The sequence below is a fragment of the Chelonoidis abingdonii genome, chromosome 6 (genome assembly GCF_003597395.2).
Source record: "Chelonoidis abingdonii isolate Lonesome George chromosome 6, CheloAbing_2.0, whole genome shotgun sequence".
In the NCBI taxonomy this organism is placed as follows: domain Eukaryota; kingdom Metazoa; phylum Chordata; order Testudines; family Testudinidae; genus Chelonoidis; species Chelonoidis abingdonii.
In genome coordinates, this window is record NC_133774.1 from 71,558,987 (window position 1) to 71,565,279 (window position 6,293).

The following is a 6,293-nucleotide window of genomic DNA, read 5'->3' on the forward strand; positions in this document are numbered from 1 at the left end:
CGGAAGAATTACTTCTCATGTCTTGCTTACAATACTCCTGCTAATATATCCCAGAATGATGTCTGCTTTTTTTGGAACATCGTTACACTGTTGACTCATATTTAGCTTGTGATCCACTATGACCCCAAGATCCCTTTCCGCAGTACTTCTTCCTAGGCAGTCATTTCCCATTTTGAACACTTGATATGAGGTAACCAAAAATGAATATACGGTAATATTCCAGGTGAGAGCTTATATTTGATTTATATAATGGCATTATAATATTTCCCATATTCTCCATCTGATTCCATATTAAGATTTTGGCTCAATTTCATCTCTTCCAGTGGCTAGTTCCACAGTCAAGTACTCTCAGTCAAAAACATTTTATCTCTTTCTTTATTTTATACCACAAAACGTACTAAAATACAATAAATAAACTGAACTAAGCAAATATATGGAATGATTAGTGGTGCACTGGCATATTATTGCATACCTAATTCAGGACCAGCTTTTGCAGCAAACATGGTTGTTAACAAACTTGATATAACTACATTCAGGAGCCAGAACTTTTCAAAACTGTAGTCAACTCACCCAGTTACAGTTATAAAGAAATGAGAATGAGTACTACTATCTAAGGAAAAAGAGATTACTCTGAATTTATGAAAAGTAATTCCAATTTTTCATGGTCGTGATGTTGAATCACTATTTTACCTATGTTAATTCCGAATTAATCTAAATTATTTTTTTCTTACAGAAAGATCCAGTAGCAAGCCCACAATTTTAAATCGGGTTCTGTGACTCCCATCAACTAAAACTTCAATCACTATACCATTTCTTTTACTGTTGTAAAAGGCATGACTGTAGTATTGTTTCCACCCCAACCTACTCATGGGATCTGTCTGAACATTCCTGCCAAAATACTTTGTACCCTACCTTTCTTATTCAGCATACTAATAACATTTTAAATTGCCTAAATTTACAATATACTCTATTTACATGATATAATGTAATGGTTCCGATTCTCCTCTCTGTCAGCTTGTGTTAATTGGGACTGTCTTCATTGATAGGCTGGGAAATAGACCCCACCACCGCTGGGCCTGCTCCATAAGGTCTATGTGGCTAAATCCCTGAATACGTGGAAAAACACATAGATATGTATTTATACGATAGTCTGTCTATGTTTTCAATTTTCAGAAATTTCTAAAGGGATTTGTTAAAAATCCAGCAAATTAACCCTACAAAACTAGTACTATAACGATCAATAATAAAAAGATTAAGGAAATTCAGTCTGATACTGCATCCTTGTCCTATCACTTTCATTCCTGTGTTATGCTGACATATTGCTATACTGAATGATCTAATTTATAATGTAATATGCGCAACATCAAGGAGCAACTAGCCAAGAAGTTAAGGAATGAGCCTCAGCTTTTTAACTCACTTTTTTCCTTGCCTCTGCTGGTGTGTGTCACACTCTTAAGGGTGTGTATCATCAGCTTGATGCAGGACGAAAGGGGAGTTTACATGCTAATCCCCACTAAAACTAGTGAGATTTATGCATGGTAAATTACCCTGTGCAGTAAAATGAGAATATGTCCTTTGTTACATACATCATTTTTTGTTGAAATAAACACAGTAAATAATATTTACAAATAAAATTAAGATAACCTTTCCATGATATCTTAGAAGTTAGAGATAGAAAAGATATAAAGCCATATATTTAATCTCGCAACCAGTTCAAGACTCTTCCTTACACTGAGTATAGAGTATTTTCCTCTGCAGTGGCTCCAAGGTCATCTGTTTAAACAGCCCTGTGCCTCTCAGGGATCTTAGGAGAACCACATTCTCTGGATGAAAAGCTTCTATCTCAATCTGAGGAGTGGCAACCTTGCAAACCCACCTCTTCCTCCCACCCCACTTTGCCTCCTGACAGAAAGATCTGGAGGGAACCTCACCACATTTTCCTCCTATGTATTCTTGCCCTGTTCCCCACCCTCCTGAGAAAGGGAAAAAATTGATGCACTGAGATCTATTTGGGCTATAGCAGGGAAGTAGTGATGGCCCTGTCTCTTGGGACATTTACAGCTGCAGAGGACAACTCTCTAGGGCCCCCAGGCAAGACAGTTCCTAGCCTATGTAACTAGAATACCAAAGAATCACAATGTTGAAAACTACACAACTATAAAATTCCAAAAAGATTGCAGCACAAATAACTGCTGATGTACAGTTAAGGCAAAATTTTCCCAGCATTGGTCCAGGCAATCCCACTGGGCCAAGCTCTGCTCTCTATAATACCCATGCAAACTCAATGATCTTTCTTAACGTTTTAGAGCATTCACGGATATTCAACCAATCAGATTGCTCACCTTATAAACCTGCATAATATCTTGAATAAGTTGGACACTTGGTGCTAGAGCTGTAAAAGAACAGTCCATTTCTTTGTAAAAGCATCAGTTGAACAGTGAGAGAAAGGAGAAACAAATTTAGGCCCAATTGCTTGCATGTCTGCATGTTGAGAGGGTCCCAGAGCCTGCGCTGCAGCCCAGTTCTACATTGCAATTAAACAGCCCCACAGCCAGAGACCCGCAAGCTTGAGTCAGTGGGCAAAGGCCAGCCAGGGAGTTTTAATTGCAGTGTAGACATACTTAATGTGCTGTCAAGCACACATAGTAAACAACCTCAAAAATTGAGAACAATTTTTTTTCTTCAGTATTGTTCATTGATAGTAATCATTTAGGCCCCGATCCTGCAAATACTTATACACACATGCTTAATTTTACTACCATGAGTAATCCCGCTGTTTTACAGTAGTAAAGTTAAGCATGTGCATAAGTGTTTGCAGAATCAAGGCTTTAGGTGTTACTTATAATCAAAGTAGGTTAAAAAAACGCATTATTTTAGCTTGTGGTGTCCCTATAATAAAGTGAAAGGAATTAAAATATCTTGGCTTATTTATAGAAATTTTCTACAATATCATTTTGTTTCCCATTATGATTATTATTATTCAGTAAGTGCTGATAATAGGCCAAGCACTGTACAAGACTGAAGTGACTCTGGCAGAATTTATAATCTACAGCCCTGATCACACAAACACTCAGTTATTTGCTTACTACTTTGACTAGTATTATTGAAATCATTGAAACTGCTCGTGGTAGTAAGCACGATCCTAAATGTTTGCCAGATCAGGGCCTAAGGCTCTGCTCTTGCAAAAAATTACTTTACACACTGAGTAATCTCACTCAAGTCAATGGAACACTTGCAGCACATAAAGTTATACAAATGTATAGTCTTTGTAGGATCAGGGTTTACCACAAATACTTAAGCATGTGCATAGCTTTATGCTCATGATTCATTAATATTCAATGCCTTGACTTCAACGGGAGTACTCCCATGTGCAAAGTGATGCAAATTCAAATTTACAGGATAGGAAGTTTAAGGAAGAAACAGAGGAGTAGTTTATTCTAACTGTCAAAAGTAAAGCAATTGTTTGAGAGAAGTTGTGTGTGTTAGTCAAAGAGAGCCAGGAGTGATGGCAGGTTGTATTCATGCAGCTTTACAAGCAATGTGAAAAGACTGGGAAGTTGTCAGAAGTAATATCAGGGATGGCTAGGGTTTCTTTATGGAGTCATTCCATATTAACTAACAAATATCTTCCCTTGAAAGCTGTGGTATAATTTGGCTTAGTGAGATGAAAATTAACCACAAAGGGAATTCACTTGGCTTTGGCACTAGATTTAACAGGTTCCTTAGCATAACAGCCTTCTGGATGTATGCAAAATGTAGAGCAAATAACTCTGATACCTGAACGGATTCGAAAAGTCAGACTGTCCTTGACAGGGCAGGAGAGGAAAGGAGATGGCAAGGCCACTAGTGTATTAGACATGCAATGTGCATTCTGGAGCAGGGCTGATGGCGCATGGGGGGCTCCAGGGGGAGGTTGGCAATCCCTGAACCTCAGACGTTTTAGAGACATTCTCATGCCATCGCCAGGGCACCCAGACTCTGGGCACAGAGCCTCCTCCCGCTTACCTGAGTGTGACTGGAGTGGAGGCAGGAGCGTCCCTCAGCACCCAGCCAAAGCGACTCGCCTGCCAGGCCTCCGGCCGGTGCTCAGGCGTCGCCGCCGCCGCCGGGGCGGTTGCTAAGGACGCAGTTAGGTTGGCTCCCAACCCATTGTGACAGGGGGACAAGACGCTTCCGGCCGGCCGCAGCAACCGGCCCGGCGGCTGCAAACGGGAGCTGGAGGCGAGTTGTCAGTGGAGCTTGATACTCTACGCGCGCTCCCCTTGTGCGAGGAGGAAGCCGGGGGACGGGGCAGCCCCAGGGCGGGAAGGGCCTGGCTCAGCAGCGGGAGCCTGCAGGCAGAAAGCTCGTAGAGACAGGCGGGGGCTGGGATTGCACCTGGCCAGCGGTTAGCGACTGTAGGAGGGGACAGGCAGGTGGCACCGGGGGGAGGGGTCTCGATGGGCCGAGGTTCCTCCCCTTGCTTCGCACACATTCTTCTCTCCTGTGCTGGGTTCGGAGTTGGCCGCCACACGTTTGGGGGCTTAGTCCAGTTTTCCCACCTCCCCCGACGTGTCCGCGGGTTCTGAAGTTATTGCCCACCCCCGCCGCCCCCCCCAGGGCAAGCGCCACACCAGTTTGGCAATCTCTTTGCCCCTTGCAGCTGGAGGGGGTGTTGGAAGGACTGCAGCCCTCACTCCGCTCAGAGCTGCTGTCATGTCTCCTTATTAATCGGTGTTATTGTTACAAATTGCAGAAATCGGACAGGTTAAGGCAGGAGACGGGAGATGGGTGTGCTTCAGAGATGAATCCCGGGTTATTTTAAGATTCATGTTCCAATGGTTTCCTTGTGACATGCGTTTCAGGCCTTTGTCACTGACAAAGAGGTCTTAGCAAATTGATTGGTGACTTTTCACTTTGTCTCCAGCCTCCTCACCATCACCTGGGCAAGGAAATGCTAGTCTAAATTATTCTGTCCATCATGTGGTTGCATGGAGATATTTTGAAAAAAAAAAAACTATTTTCATGGGGGTACCTCAGCCATTCCTTATCATTTTGTTGCCAGCATATTCACATCCACCCCCGCTTGGTGGTTGTTTTTTTCCTGGCTAACCCCCTATCTGTGACTAATCTGGTAACAAAAAGCCAGCAATAATATATCTTTGTTCTGTTTTATTGATATGGACAGATAATACTAGACTGTAAGTGCCTCCATCAACACATCACATTGCTGAGAACTGTAATTTCTCTTTTCAGTTTCGATGACATTTTGTGTCAAGCCTATTACAAATTTACCACACTACCCTGAGGACACAACCATCAGTAATAACTCTGAAAGAACAAGATACCCATGTAATATCATTAGCTGTGTATTACATTACCAATTGCATTTGCCCATTGTCACTGATACTTAGCCTTTTGCCCTTCTTTTCAAACTAAAAACTACTTTCTAAATATCTGACAGTGAGTGATCAAACAAGTTTAGTAGTTAAGGTTGGCACAGACTGTTTCCAACTGGTTCTGGCTTGTCCCCCACATATGCCAGCTAAAGCAAAGAAAGCATTTTTTCATGCATATGGCAGACATGAGAATCATAGACCTCTACCCCGATATAACACGACGCGATATAACACAAATTCGGGTATAACGTGCTAAAGCAGTGCTCTGGGATGGGGGAGGGCGGGGCGCTGCACACTCTGGTGGATCAAAGCAAGTTTGGTATAATGTGGTTTTACCTATAACACGGTAAGAATTTTTTGGTTCCTGAGGACAGCAGTATATCGAGGTAGAGGTGTATTTGAATTTTATTGTTATATTGGGATTGAAATGAAGTCTATACTAATCTGTGTGAATGTGAAATATTTTCTAATTTATACTGTGTGCAGATGTGGTCGCCGCATCTCAAAAAAGATATATTGGAACAGGTTCCACGTGAGGAAAGATTAATAAGACTTTTCAGCTTGGAAAAGAGACGACTAAGGGCAAGGGGGGATACGGCAGAGGTCTATAAAATCATGAATGGTATGCAAAAAGTAAATACAGAAATGTTACTTCCTCTCATACACCAGAAGTAGGGGTCACTCAGTGAAATTAACAAGCAGCAGGTTTAAAACAAACAAAAGGAAGTATTGCTTTGCACAATGCACAGTCAGCCTGTGGAACTCTGCCCCAGGATGCTGTGAAGGCCAAGACTGTAACAGGGTTAAAAAAAAGAACTAGATAAATTCTTGGAGGATAGGCTCATCAATGACTATTAGCCAGGATGGGCAGGGATGGTGTCCCTAGCTTCTGTTAGCCAGAAGCTGACAATGGGC

General features: G+C 42.0%; 1 protein-coding gene across 1 annotated transcript in view; it reads right to left on the reverse strand.

Moving 5' to 3' along the window:
- The window catches only part of TMEM232 (transmembrane protein 232), a 133,798-nt gene extending 129,708 nt beyond the window's left edge, over positions 1-4,090 (reverse strand). Inside the window, exon 1 of the mRNA XM_032770080.1 lies at positions 4,006-4,090. The gene's annotated coding sequence lies outside the window, so the exon portion shown is untranslated. The remainder of the gene's footprint in view (positions 1-4,005) is intronic.
- Between the last annotated feature and the right edge of the window lie 2,203 nt (positions 4,091-6,293).